The sequence below is a fragment of the Delphinus delphis genome, chromosome 10 (assembly GCF_949987515.2).
Source record: "Delphinus delphis chromosome 10, mDelDel1.2, whole genome shotgun sequence".
Taxonomy (NCBI): Eukaryota; Metazoa; Chordata; class Mammalia; order Artiodactyla; family Delphinidae; genus Delphinus; species Delphinus delphis.
In genome coordinates, this window is record NC_082692.2 from 72,695,917 (window position 1) to 72,710,424 (window position 14,508).

Here is a 14,508-nt window from a genome sequence, read left to right on the forward strand (position 1 = left end):
TGGCTTCTCTTGTTTCTGAGTATGGGCTCTAGGTGCGTGGGCTTCAGTAATTGTGGCAGGGAGGCTTAGTAGTTGTGGATCGCGGGCTCTGGAGCACAGGCTCGGTAGTTGTGGCGCACAGGCTTAGTTGCTCCGCGGCACGTGGGATCTTCCCAGACCAGTGCTCGAACCCGTGTCCCCTGCATTAGCAGGCGGATTCCTAACCACTGCGCCACCAGGGAAGCTCTACTTACAGTCTTAAATTACCACTTCTAAGCACTTAATTTCAAAATTTATGTCCTTATCATGAATTTCTTAACCATATTTTTTAGTTTATTTTTAGTTTTTCGATACACTTCAGTTGTTTTTAGTATATTCACAGAATTGTGCAGTGATTACCACATTTAATTCCAGAATATTTTCGTTGCCCCCAAAAGAAACTCTGTACCCATTAGCAGTCACTCCCCATTTCCTCTTCTCCCAGCTTCTGGTGACCACTAATCTACTTTTTGTCTCTATAGATTTACCTGTCTGGAAATTTCATATAAATGGAGTCATACAACATGTGACCTCTTGTGCCTGGTTTCTTTCATTCAGCATAAGTTTTCGAGATTCGTCCAGGTTGTAGCATGTATTGGTACTTCATACATTTTTATTGCCAAATAATATTCCTTTGTAGGGATATATATATAACATTTCATTTATCCATTTATCAGCTGATGGATATTTGGGTCATGTCTGTTTTTTGGCTATTAAAATATGCCGGGACTTTCCTGGTGGCACAGTGGATAAGACTCTGCGCTCCCAATGCAGGGGGCCCAGGTTCGATCTCTGGTCAGGGAACTAGATCCCATATGCATGCCGCAACTAAGAGTTCACGTGCCACAACTAAGAGTTCACAGGCTGCAACTAAGGAGCCCATGTGCCACAACTAAGGAGCTCGCCTGCTGCAACTAAGACCCCATGCAACCAAATAAATAAATATTAAAAAAAGAAAAAGAAAAATGCCACTGTGAACATATATGTACAAGTTTTTGTGTAGAGGAAGTGCCAAACTGTTTTCCAAAGTGGCTGTACTATTTTACCTTCTCACCAGCAATTTATGAAGGTTCAGTGTCTCTACTTCCTCTTCAAACTTGTTATTATCTGTCTCTTTTATTGTAGCCATTCAGTGAGTATGAAGTGTCTCACTGTGTTTTTCATTTGTATTTCCCCAGTTACTAACTAGTAATATTGAGCATCTTTTCATGTACTTATGGGCCATTTGTATACTTTTCTGGAGAAATGTCTGTTTCTGGAGAAATGTCCTTTCCCTGTTTAAAAAAATGGATTACTATCTTTTTATTATTGAGTTGTATATTCTGGATACAATTCCTTTATCAGATGAATGATTTGCAAATATCTTTCCCCATTTTGTAGATTGTCTTAATGGTGCCTTTAAAAAAGTATTATTGTAAGATACACATAACAGAAAATTTACCATTTTTACCATTTTAAGTGGTATTCAATACATTCACAATGTATTGCAACCATCACCTTCATCCATTTTAAGTGCTTTTTTTTTCTTATCAGTCATCCATTTTATACACATCAGTGTATACATGTCAATCCCAATCTCCCAATTCATCACACCACCACCCAAACCCCCTGCTGCTTTCCCTGCTTGGTGTCCATACATTTGTTCTCTACATCTGTGTCTCAGTTTCTGCCCTGCAAACCGGTTCATCTGTACCATTTTTCTAGGTTCCACATATATGCGTTAATATATGATATTTGTTTTTCTCTTTCTGACTTACTTCACTCTGTATGACAGTCTCTAGATCCATCCACGTCTCAACAAATGACCCAATTTCGTTCCTTTCTATGGCTGAGTAATATTCCATTGTATATATGTACCACATCTTCTTTATCCATTCATCTGTCGATGGGCATTTAGGTTGCCTCCATGACCTGGCTATTGTAAATAGTGCTACAATGAACATTGGGGTGCATGTGTCTTTTTGAATTATGGTTTTCTCTGGGTATATGCCCAGTAGTGGGATTGCTGGGTCATATGGTAATTCTATTTTTAGTTTTTTAAGGAACCTCCATACTGTTCTCCATAGTGGCTGTATCAATTTACATTCTGACCAACAGTGCAAGAGGGTTCCCTTTTCTCCACACCCTCTCCAGCATTTGTTGTTTGTAGATTTTCTGATGATGCCCATTCTAATTGGTGTGAGGTGATACCTCATTGTAGTTCTGAGTTGCATTTCTCTAATAATTAGTGATGTTGAGCAGCTTTTCATGTGCTTCTTGGCCATCTGTATGTCTTCTTTGGAGAAATATCAATTAAGGTCTTCTGCCCATTTTTGGATTGGGTCATTTGTTTTTTTAATATTGAGCTGCATGAGCTGTTTATATATTTTGGGGATTAATCCTTTGTCTGATGATTCATTTGCAAATATTTTCTACCATTCTGAGGGTTGTCTTTTCGTCTTGTTTATGGTTTCCTCTGCTGTGCAAAAGCTTTTAAGTTTCATTAGGCCCCATGTGTTTATTTTTGTTTTTATTTCCATTACTCTAGGAGGTGGATCAGAAAAGATCTTGCTGTGATTTATGTCAAAGAGTGTTCTTCCTATGTTTTCCTCTTCAGAGTTTTATAGTGCCCGGTCTTACATTTAGGTCTCTAATCCATTTTGAGTTTATTTTTGTGAATGATGTTAGGGAGTGTTCTAATTTCATTTTTTTACATGTAGCTGTCCAGTTTTCCCAGCACCACTTATTGAAGAGACTGTCCTTTCTCCAATGTATATCCTTGCCTCCTTTGTCATAGATTAGTTGTCCATAGGTATGTGGGTTTATCTCTGGGCTTTCTGTCCTATTCCATTGATGTATATTTCTGTTTTTGTGCCAGTACCATATTGTCTTGATTACTGTAGCTTTTTAGTATAGTCTGAAATCAGGGAATCTGATTCCTCCAGCTCCGTTTTTTTCCCTCAAGACTGCTTTGGCTATTCGGGGTCTTTTGTGTCTCCACGCAAATTTTAAGATTTTTTGTTCTAGTTCTGTAAAAAATGCCATTGGTAATTTGATAGGGGTTGCATTGAATCTGTAGATTGCTTTGGGTAGTATAGTGATTTTCACAGTATTGATTCTTCCAATCCAAGGACATGGTATATCTCTCCATCTCTTGGTGTCATCTTTAATTTCTTTCATCAGTGTCTTATAGTTTTCTGCATACAGGTCTTTTGTCTTCCTAGGTAGGTTTATTCCTAGGTATTTTATTCTTTTTGTTGCAATGGTAAATGGGAGTGTTTCCTTAATTTCTCTTTCAGATTTTTCATCATTAGTGTATAGGAATGCAAGAGATTTCTATGCATTAATTTTGTATTCTGCAACTTTACCAAATTCATTGATTTACTCTAGTAGTTTTCTGGTGGCATCTTTAGGATTCTCTATGTATAGTATCATGTCATCTGCAAACAGTGACAGTTTTACTTCTTCTTTTCCAATTTGTATTCCTTTTATTTCTTTTTCTTCTCTGATTGCCATGGCCAGGACTTCCAAAACTATGTTGAATAATAGCAGTGAGAGTGGACATCCTTGTCTTGTTTCTGACCTTAGAGGAAGTGCTTTCAGTTTTTCACTATTGAGAATGATGTTTGCTGTGGGTTTGTCGTATATGGCCTTTATTACGTTGAAGTAGGTTCCTTCTATGCCCACTCTCTGCAGGGTTTTTTTCATAAATGGGTGTTGAATTTTGTCAAAAGCTTTTTCTGCATCTATTGAGATGATCAGATGGTTTTTATTCTTCAATTTGTTAATATGGTGTATCACATTGATTGATTTGCATATATTGAAGAATCCTTGCATCTCTGGGATAAACCCCATTTGGTCATGGTGTATGATCCTTTTAATGTGTTGCTGTATTCTGCTTGCTAGTATTTTGTTGAGGATCTTTGCATCTATATTCATCAGTGATATTGGTCTGTAATTTCCTTTTTTTGTAGTATCTTTGTCTAGTTCTGGTATCAGGGTGATGGTGGCCTCATAGAATTGGGAGTTTGGGAGTTTTCCTTCCTCTGCAATATTTTGGAAGAGTTTGAGAAGGATGGGTGTTAGCTCTTCTCTAAATGTTTGTTAGAATTCACCTGTGAAGCCATCTGGTCCTGGACTTTTGTTTGTTGGAAGATTTTTAATTACAGTTTCAATTTCATTACTTGTGATTGGTCTATTCATATTTTCTATTTCTTCCTGGTTCAGTTTTGGAGGGTTATACCTTTCTAAGAATTTGTCCATTTCTTCCAGGTTGTCCATTTTATTGGCGTAGAGTTGCTTGTAGTAGTCTCTTAGGATGCTTTGTATTTCTGTGGTGTCTGTTGTAACTTCTCCTTTTTCATTTCTAATTTTATTGATTTGAGTCCTCTCCGTCTTTTTCTTGATGAGTCTGGCTAATGGTTTATCAATTTTGTTTATCTTCTCAAAGAACCAGCTTTTAGTTTATTGATCTTTGCTGTTGTTTTCTTTGTTTCTGTTTCATTTATTTCTGCTCTGATCTTTATGATTTCTTTCCTTCTGCTAACTTTGGGTTTTGTTTGTTCTTCTTTCTCTCGTTCCTTTAGATGTAACGTTAGATTGTTTGAGATTTTTCTTGTTTCTTGAGGTAGGCTTGTATAGCTATAAACTTCCCACTTAGAACTGCTTTTCCGGCATCCCATAGGTTTTGGATTATCGTGTTTTCATTGTCATTTGTCTCTAGGTATTTTCTGATTTCCTCTTTGATATCTTCAGTGATCTCTTGGTTATTTAGTAACGTATTGTTTAGCCTCCGTGTGTTTGTGTTTTTTACGTGTTTTTCCCTGTAGTTGATTTCTAACCTCATAGCGTTGTGGTCAGAAAAGATGCTTGATATGATTTCAATTTTCTTAAATTTACTGGGGCTTGATTTGTGACCCAAGATGTGATGTATCCTGGAGAATGTTCCGTGCGCACTTGAGAAGAAAGTGTAATCTGCTGTTTTTGGATGGATGTCCTATAAATATCAATTAAATCTGTCTGATCTATTGTATCATTTAAAGCTTCTGTTTCCTTATTTATTTTCATTTTGGATGATCTGTCTATTGGTGTAAGTGAGGTGTTAAAGTCCCCCACTATTATTGTGTTATTGTTGATTTCCTTTTTTATAGCTGTTAGCAGTTGCCTTATGTATTGAGGTGCTCCTATGTTGAGTGCATATATATTTATACTTGTTATATCTTCTTCTTGGATTGATCCCTTGATCATTATGTAGTGTCCTTCCTTGTCTCTTGTAACATTCTTTATTTTAAAGTCTATTTTATCTGATGTGACTATTGCTACTCTAGCTTTCTTTTGATTTCCATTTGCATGGAATATCTTTTTCCTTCGCCTCACTTTCAGTCTGTATGTGTTGCTGGGTCTGAAGTGGGTCTCTTGTAGGCAGCATATGTATGGGTCTTGTTTTTCTATCCATTCCGCAAGCCTGTGTCTTTTGGTTGGAGCATTTAGTTCATTCACGTTTAAGGTAATTATCGATATGTATGTATCTGTTACCATTTTCTTAATTGTTTTGGGTTTGTTTTTGTAGGTTCTTTGCTTCTCTTCTGTTTCCCACTTAGAGAAGTTCCTTTAGCATTTGTTGTAGAGCTGGTTTGGTGGTCTGAATTCCCTTAGGTTTTGCTTGTCTGTAAAGCTTTTGATTTCTCCATCGAATCTGAATGAGATCCTTGCCAGGTAGAGTAATCTTGGTTGTAGGTTCTTCCCTTTCATCACTTTAAGTATATCATGCCACTCCCTTCTGGCTTGTAGAGTTTCTGCTGAGAAATCAGCTGTTAACCTTATGGGAGTTCCCTTTTATGTTATTTGTCGTTTTTCCCTTTCTGCTTTCAGTAATTTTTCTTTGTCTTTAATTTTTCCAATTTGATTACCATGTGTCTCGGCATGTTTCTCCTTGGTGGGTTTATCCTGTATGGCACTCTCTGCGCTTCCTGGATTTGGATGGCTGTTTCCTTTCCCATGTTAGGGCAGTTTTTGACTATAATCTCTTCAAATATTTTCTCTGGTCCTTTCTCTCTCTCTTCTCCTTCTGGGACCCCTGTAATGCGAATGTTGTTGCGTTTAATGTTGTCCCAGAGGTCTCTTAGGCTGTCTTCATTTCATTTCTTTGTTTTTTGTTTATTGTGTTTCGCAGCAGTGAATTCCACCATTCTGTCTTCCAGGTCACTCATCCATTCTTCTGCCTCAATTATTCTGCCATTGATTCCTTCTAGTGTATTTTTCATTTCAGTTAGTGTATTTTTCATCTGTGTTTGTTTGTTCTTTAATTCTTCTAGATCTTTGTTAAACATTTCTTGTATCTTCTCGATCTTTGCCTCCATTCTTTTTCCGAGGTCCTGGATCATCTTCACTATCATTATTCTGAATTCTTTTTTTGGAAGATTGCCTATCTCCCTTTCATTTTGTTTTTTTTCTGGGGTTTTATCTTGTTCCTTCATCTGGTACATAGCCCTCTGCCTTTTCGTCTTGTCTGTCTTTCTGTGAATGTGGTTTTTGTTCCACAGGCTGCAGGATTGTAGTTCTTCTTGCTTCTGCTGTCTCCATTTTCAGTACTTTTACGTCATCCTGAACAGAAACTCTGTACCCATTAAATAATAACTCTCCTCTTCTCCCCGAGGCTCTAATAACTGCTATTTCTACTTTGTGCCTCTATGAATTTGCCTATTCTAGGTGACTTATGTAAGTGGAATCACATAATATGTGGCCTTATGGTGTCTTTTTTTTTTTGCGGTACGCGGGCCTCTCACTGTTGTGGCCTCTCCCGTTGCGGAGCACAGGCTCCGGATGCTCAGGCTCAGCGGCCATGGCTCACGGGCCTAGCCGTTCCGCGGCATGTGGGATCTTCCTGCACAGGGGCACGAATCCGTGTCCCCTGCATCGGCAGGTGGACTCTGAACCACTGCGTCACCAGGGAAGCCCCTTTATGGTGTCTTTTATAGCACAGAAGTTTTAAATTTTGAAGTTCAGTTTATCCTTCATTTTAAAAATAATTCTAACAACCCTAAAATTTTAAATTTATATTACTATTTGTGCTTTTGGTATCATGTCTAAGAAGCCATTTGCCTAATCCCAGGTCATGAAGACGTATTTTAACCATTTTTGAGTGTTCTCTTACTTGGCCCTCCCATTTGTATATTAAACATCAACCAATATAAACTGTCAGTGGTCTGTCAGTGGTTTTATGAGAAGGGTTTATTAGATGTTGTACTATTTAAAAATTTTTAGATCAGGATAGTGGTTTCAAACTTTAGAATCTCTTGAGATGCTTACTGAAAACAGGTTCCTCAGATGATTTTTGTACATTTGTAGTAAACGTCTAGGAGACTTGGCAGCATGTGGTTGAAAAATGTGGAATTAAGATAGTCCAGCATAATGATGAAGAGCCTGGATCCTGGATTCTGACTAGCTGGGTGTGAATCCTGGCTGTGCCACTTTCTTAGCCATATGATCTTGGGCCAGTCACTTGTTGTCTCTGGGCATTCATTTCATCTCTCAGGGTTGTTGCAAGGATTAAACAAGCTAATATCTGTGAAGCACTTAGAATAGTTTGGCAATAGTAAGCAGCACATGTGTGTTATATATTGTTATACCCTTTAACTCAGTAATATCATTTTCAGGGACTTAATCTCAGAATATTAACAGATATGTTGCATAAAGATATATGTATAACACTTCCATCAAAGACATTAATTGCAAGAAGTCTTCTATATATATAGTCAGAAGACCTATGGTTAAATATCTTAATGAAATTTATGAAGTGTCATGTAGCCATTTAGTCATATTCAAAAAATATTTAATGCCTTGGGAAAATAGTGATTTAAGTGAAAAAGTCAAATTAATATACAACTACTTACAAAGTAGGTCTCTAAACTTTTTTAAACATATGGGGCAGGGCAATGGAGTGTTGGTCTTGTAATGCATATAAATAAATAAGTAAACTGTTGACAATGATTATCCTTGGAAGCTGGGAGGAATAATTTTAATTTTCTTCTATACTTTACTGTACTTTCTTGACTTCAGTGATAAGTATTTTATGCTCAGAAAAACAAATTAATTTTGAAAACGACCAGAAGAGGGGAAAAGCCCAGTGTGAAATAGGAAAAATGATAGGAAAATAGGAAAAGCCCAGTGTGAAAGAGGATAATAGGATGATAGAAAAATAGGAAAAGCCCAGTGTGAAATAGGAGAGCGTAATGGGAATAGGAAACCTGCATCCTAATACTAGTACTGTTATTAAATGATTTTCAACCTTGATTGAATTTTATCTCTTCCTTGGGGACATAGTTTCCTTATCTGTAAAATGAGAAATTGGACTAAAATTTAAAAGGCAGTATAGTAGAATGGTTAAGAGCTGCGAGGTCAGAAGTGGGGAGTTAGGGACTACAGCTGAGGAGATCATTACATGGGTTCATACCCTAGTTCTTATTTGCTTGGTGACTTCTGGCAAGTAATTTGCCAGAAACTCTGCCTCAATTTTCTTGTTTTTAAAGTGGGGTTAATAATAATACCTCACAGGGGAGTGGTGAGAATTAAGTGAATTAAATACATGTAAAGGACTTAATATAGAGCCTGGCACACAGTAAGAATTCGGTAAATGTTAACCATTTTTACTGGTATGTAGATCCTTTCTAATGAGGTTATTTATTGCGAATATTTTGAGTCAAGTGAGTGATTCTTAAATTTGTCATTTGAAAGTTTAATCAGGGGGCTTCCCTGATGGCGCAGTGGTTGAGAGTCCGCCTGCCGATGCAGGGGACACGGGTTCGTGCCCTGGTCCGGGAAGATCCCACATGCCGCGGAGCGGCTGAGCCCGTGAGCCATGGCTGCTGAGCCTGCGCGTCCAGAGCCTGTGCTCTGCAATGGGAGAGGCCACAACAGTGAGAGGCCCGCGTACCGCAAAAAAACAAAACAAAACAAAACAAAAACAAAAACAAACAAACAAAAAAGAAAGTTTAATCAGTTTTCTATATAGATATTTTTGAGATTGTGGAGGCTATTGATTTGTGAAATAGAATGTTTTAGAGGCCCTGGCCCCCACTCCCAGCTTGCCTTATTTGTTTTGTGTTCTTGTACAGGCAACTTCTTTGAGGTCCTAAGTTATCTCATCCATGAGAGTATTTTATAGACCATTTCAGCAGTAAAAATCTCATATTTGATTTTTTTAGTTTTTTTCTAACTCTTTTTGTTCTGAAGCTGATGTGTGCAGCTTAATCTGCCTGTAATTAAGTTGCATAGGCTGTTAGGTTGTACCTATTTTTCTTCAACTGATGTTTCAATTTTAAACTTGAGAAATGGCATAAAGCCCAGGGGAATGTTACAGCTCAGTGGACTTGCCCATTCTAGAAAAAGCTAACGTTATATTGTAAACTCAGCTAGAAGTTGGTGGAGCATTCCCTCTGGTGTAACTCGATTGATGCATAGATGTTATTTAATTTAATCCCAGAAAACGAATGTACCCAAATGTTTTAAGAGGTAAATCTGAGTGTGAAAATCACTTTCAGAGTCAGCAACCATATTGAAATTCATTTTTGGAACCCTGAACAAAGACTACAAAAATAGATGACTTTTGTAATGTTATATCATTTTCTTTCACTGACTATATGAGATAATTAAGTCTTTGGTGAATAGTGACTCAGCTATTCCATTGCTTGGGAAATTTTTGTCTGTGAACAGGTCACTCTGTGATACCTCAGTTTATAATGGCAGTCAAAATGAAGATGAAATTTGTATTTTAATGCACTTATTCTTAGATCTTCAGAAGCTCTCTCCTTTTCTGCACGGAGTAACTGCAGTAGGCAGCCCACCATGGGGGGCATTATTTCTGTGTTAGAGAATAAATTAGTAGAGTTAACATTGCCAGGAAGCAAAAGGCAGTAGTTTGACTGCCACAGTTAAGGGATACAATTTGTTACTTATAACAGATATAAGGTATTTTCCTTTAATTGTAATAACTTGTTCATTAAACATACCTAGCTATAATCCTTATAACAAGAGAGTGGTATGTCTTTTGGCTTGATGGGTAAAATAAGCTTGAGACAGCTTTGTGACTCACTGACACAAGAGGGAAAAATCTCTGCCTGACTTCGGAATTGGATTTTATTTTAGGATGAGTTGTTTCTGTAAGTATAGATATGAGAGAGTTCCTATCCTACATGTCTAATATCTTATTCTATCTCCCCATAGATTTAACTCAGTGCTTCCAAATTCCCCCAGCCTATACTTTTTGTATCTTCTGCCACTTGGTTCACGTTAATTACAAAGTGTTTCTATTTCTCCCTCCATATTTTTCTTTCTGAATGTAAGAATTTATGAACTTTTCCTTTAAACATTTAAAAAAATTTTTTTTTAATTTATTTATTTTTGGCTGTGTTGGGTCTTCGTTGTCGTGCGCAGGCTTTCTCTAGTTGCAGTAAGCAGGGGCTACTCTTCATTGCAGTGCGCAGGCTTCTCGTTGCAGTAGCTTCTCGTTGTGGAGCACGGGCTCTAGGCGCGTGAGCTTCAGTAGTTGTGGCTCGCGGGCTCAGTAGTTGTGGCTCGTGGGCTTAGTTGCTCCACGGCATGTGGGATCTTCCCGGACCAGGGTTCGAACATGCGTCCCCTGCGTTGGCAGGCAGATTCTTAACCACTGCGCCACCAGGGAAGCCCCCTTTAAACATTTTAAATTGTCTTTTGGGTTTGTCGATTTGTTTCAGTTTTTAAAAATTTCATTTTTTCTTGTAGAAGAGACTAGTAACATATTTGCTTCTGTGGAGGGAAATTCGGAAACTGTGGGGCATGGGAAAGAAGATGTACTTTTCACTGTACCACTGGACTTTTGGAACCCATTAAATTTTTCTCCCATCTTTTTAAACTTAATTTTATAGAGTAGCATAAACACGTTTACAAACTGTTTGTTTGTTTGATGGGTTTTATTTCTTTTAAAGTTGAGAACACAAAGTTTCTTAAAGTTGACCATTGAATGTTCTGTTGAAGGCATAATAGTAAGTTTACAGTGCTCCTTTATTTATTTATTCATTCGAATATTCATTCATTCATTCTGCTCCGGGTCATAGTTGCACCACGCGGGATCTTAGTTGTGGCATGCAGGCTCTTAGTTGTGGCATGCGGACTCTTAGTTGTGGCACGTGGACTCTTAGTTGTGGCATGTGGGATCTAGTTCCCTGACCAGGGATCAAACCCAGGCCCCCTGCACTGGGAACATGGAGTCTTATCCACTGGACCACCAGGGAAGTCCCTGCAGTCTTCCTTTAAGTGATTCACTTGATCCATAAACTTCAAAAGATGGATCACTGTAATAGAAGTGATGGCCTAGCTCTTCTAAAGGTGGTTTGGGATCAACTGTAGCAAACTAGACTGTGCTCTCAATTTCTTTCTTCACTTCAACATCAGTTTCCTTTCATTCTTCAACACTGGCAGTATTGCTGTGTGCTATTCTATCTCGGAGAAGCATAATACGGTCACTCTTCTTACTTCTTGTATTTCTTCTTGTGTATAGTAACCGGCTCCAAGATCATGCATACTGTGTCCTTCATAATATTGAGTCTGCAGCTCTATCAGTATGATCCCCTATACAGATCTATAATAGGCAGCTGCAATCTTTGTTGCCTCCTGGACACATAGAGCATCCATTCATCTGACCTAAGCCCAGGAAGAAAATTGTCTTTCTTGTAGTAATCAGTGATGGCTGCTGCTCTCTAAACAGATGTTCCCATTACACAGTGGTTTTTCTCACAGATGAAAATAAACGGTCATTTCCACAAAGTTGCCATGTTGTATGCTTCAAATATAAAGTCAAACAGACCTCATCTTTTCCATTATACAATTGGCCCTCCCTATCCATGGGTTCTGCATCCACCGATTCAACGAACTGCAGATTGAAAATGTTTGGGAAAAAAATTCCAGAAAGTTCCAAAAAGCAAAAATTGAATTTTCCATGCACAGGCAACTATTTACATAGCATTTATATTGTATGAGGTATTATGAGTAATCTAGAGATGATTTAAAGTATATGGGAGGATGTGCATAGGGTTATATGCAAATACAATGCTATTTTATATAAGGGCCTTGAGCATCTGAGGATTTTGGTATCCATGGAACCAATCCCCCTTGGTATCCTGGAACCAATCCCCCTTGGATACTGAGTGGTAACTGTACTTACAGGCCAGACCAGTGCTCAGGGGAACCTGAGCTCTGACAATGCCCTGATCCCCGTAGAAGGTCTTAGTGTACATGTGTATTAATCCTACTTTTCCTTTAGCACAACCTTCTCTTTGTCCTGTAAACTCTACAAATTTCTAGGACAGAAAGTCCACAAGTAAAGCTAAAGCCATGAGCCCAGTAAGCTGTGATGAGATGATCTATGATTTTTATCCCGACCTCAAGTCCCCCACAAACTTCTTGACATTACATAAGTAACAAAAACCACGAATAACTTTCTGTTTGATTCCATTGGCAAACAGTCTGTATCATCCTGTAGAGTCTGAGTCTCTCTTCACTACCGAGCACTGTTGTGATACGAGGGCCCTCTTACTACCCATGAAGGTCACATTTCTTCATTTCAAATGTACCATCATTTGCACAGTTACGGGATACCACCAGTGTTCTGCTAGCCATGACCTGCAGGAAATGGTGAGAATCTTCCTCTTAGAGGATCTCCCTCCTGAGTGTAGGTCGTGGTGGTGGCAGCAGTGATGACATGCTCTATGCTGGGCCATAGGCACACAGATATTTTTAAAGAGTGCAGAATATTCATGGATGGGCTGCAGTTTTCTTAACTGTTCTTCCATTGTTGAATATTTACATAGGTTCCATCTTTTAAAACTATTATAAATTTTGCTTTCTGAATATCTTTATACCTAGATCTTTATATATGTTTTTTATTACTTCTGTAGGCTAAGTTCTCAGAAGTAAATCAAAGGGGACATCGTTTTAAAGCTTACTTCGTATACTTTGCCAGACTGCTTTCCAGACAGGTTGTGCCAATTTACACTCCCATGACCAGCTTGTGAAAATGTTTCTCTTATGTCACTCTTGAACGCACTGAGTGTTATTTAAAATACTTTCTGCCACTTTTATCAGTAACAAGCTGAATCCCTTAAATTTTTATATTACAAAGTTATTTCCTATGTGCGTGTATATATTCATATATTCTTTTCATCCTTCCTCTGTTCATTGGCCTTTTAAAAACAGCTTTATTGAAGTAGAATTTACATTCCATAAAATTTACCCATTGTAAAAGTAAGTTTAGTTTACTTGAAGTTAATGGTTTTTAGTAAATCTGTAGTTTTGTAATCATCACCATAATCTAGCTATAAAACATTTTCATCACCCCCAGAAGTTCTCTTGTGCCTATTTGCATTCAGTCCTTGATTCCCACATGCAGCCTTAGGCAACCACTGATCTGTTTTCTGTCTCTATAGATTTGCATATTCCAGAAATTTTAAATAAACAAAATCATACTATATGCAGTCATTTGTGTCTGGCTTCTTTCCGTTAGCATTATGTTTTTGAGGTTCATCTATTTTATAGAATGTATCAACAGTTCATTCACTTTATTGCAGATATATCTTATTTATTCAGTGGTTGATGGATATTTGGATTGCCTCCAACTTTTGGTTATTATGAACAGCGCTGCTAGGAACATTTGTGTACAGTACTTTGTGTCTTTTATTTCTCTTGGCTAGATACCTAGGTGTAGAATTGCTTGGAACCCATTACATTTTATATCATTACTTAGCCCCAAAAAATGTTTCTTGTTCTTTTTGCGGTACGCGGGCCTCTCACTGTTGCGGCCTCTCCCGCTGCGGATCACAGGCTCCGGACGCGCAGACTCAGTGGCCATGGCCCACAGGCCCAGCCGCTCCGTGGCATGTGGGATCTTCCCGGACCGGGGTACGAACCCACTTCCCCTGCATCGGCAGGCGGACCCTCAACCACTGCGCCACCAGGGAAGCCCAAAAATGTTTCTTTTAAAGAAAGGATGATAGCACTGTATTTGAGAAGAAACATAAATAAATGATATAAAAGAGTTAAACTGGAATGATTGGATCAGGCAAGTGAAAATTTCTAAGACATGCAGTATGACTGTATAATAATGGAAACCCCTTCAGGATTTATTGGTACATGAGCAACTGCTAGAGCCTAAAACCAAGTGAAGGCAAAAAAAAAAAAAAAAAAATTAATGAATATCTAAGTAAACATTGATAACTACTTTGGTTCTGTGAAAAATGAGAACAATGGAAATAGAACATCATTTGCATTCATTATGACAGCAAAATGAGTATATATAACACACGAAATGTCCTTTGCAATATAAAAGGTCAAAAAGATTTTTGTAGGTGGACCAAAGAACTATGCAGTCAGTTTGTTCAAGATGAATATATGTAGTAAACAAACAGACATCCTTGCTAGTAACCACAGAAATAAATATCTTACAAAATGGTTGTTATATTAAATTAGCAAAATGAAAATATG

At 37.9% G+C, this 14,508-nt stretch overlaps 1 protein-coding gene and 1 pseudogene across 21 annotated transcripts in view; one reads left to right on the forward strand and one right to left on the reverse strand.

Annotated features, from left to right (window-relative positions):
- Positions 1-14,508, forward strand: part of SLMAP (sarcolemma associated protein) — a 158,684-nt gene that overhangs the window by 26,969 nt on the left and 117,207 nt on the right. The gene's annotated exons all lie outside the window — the stretch shown is intronic.
- LOC132431859 (pyruvate dehydrogenase E1 component subunit alpha, somatic form, mitochondrial pseudogene) lies at positions 10,317-13,975 on the reverse strand (annotated as a pseudogene).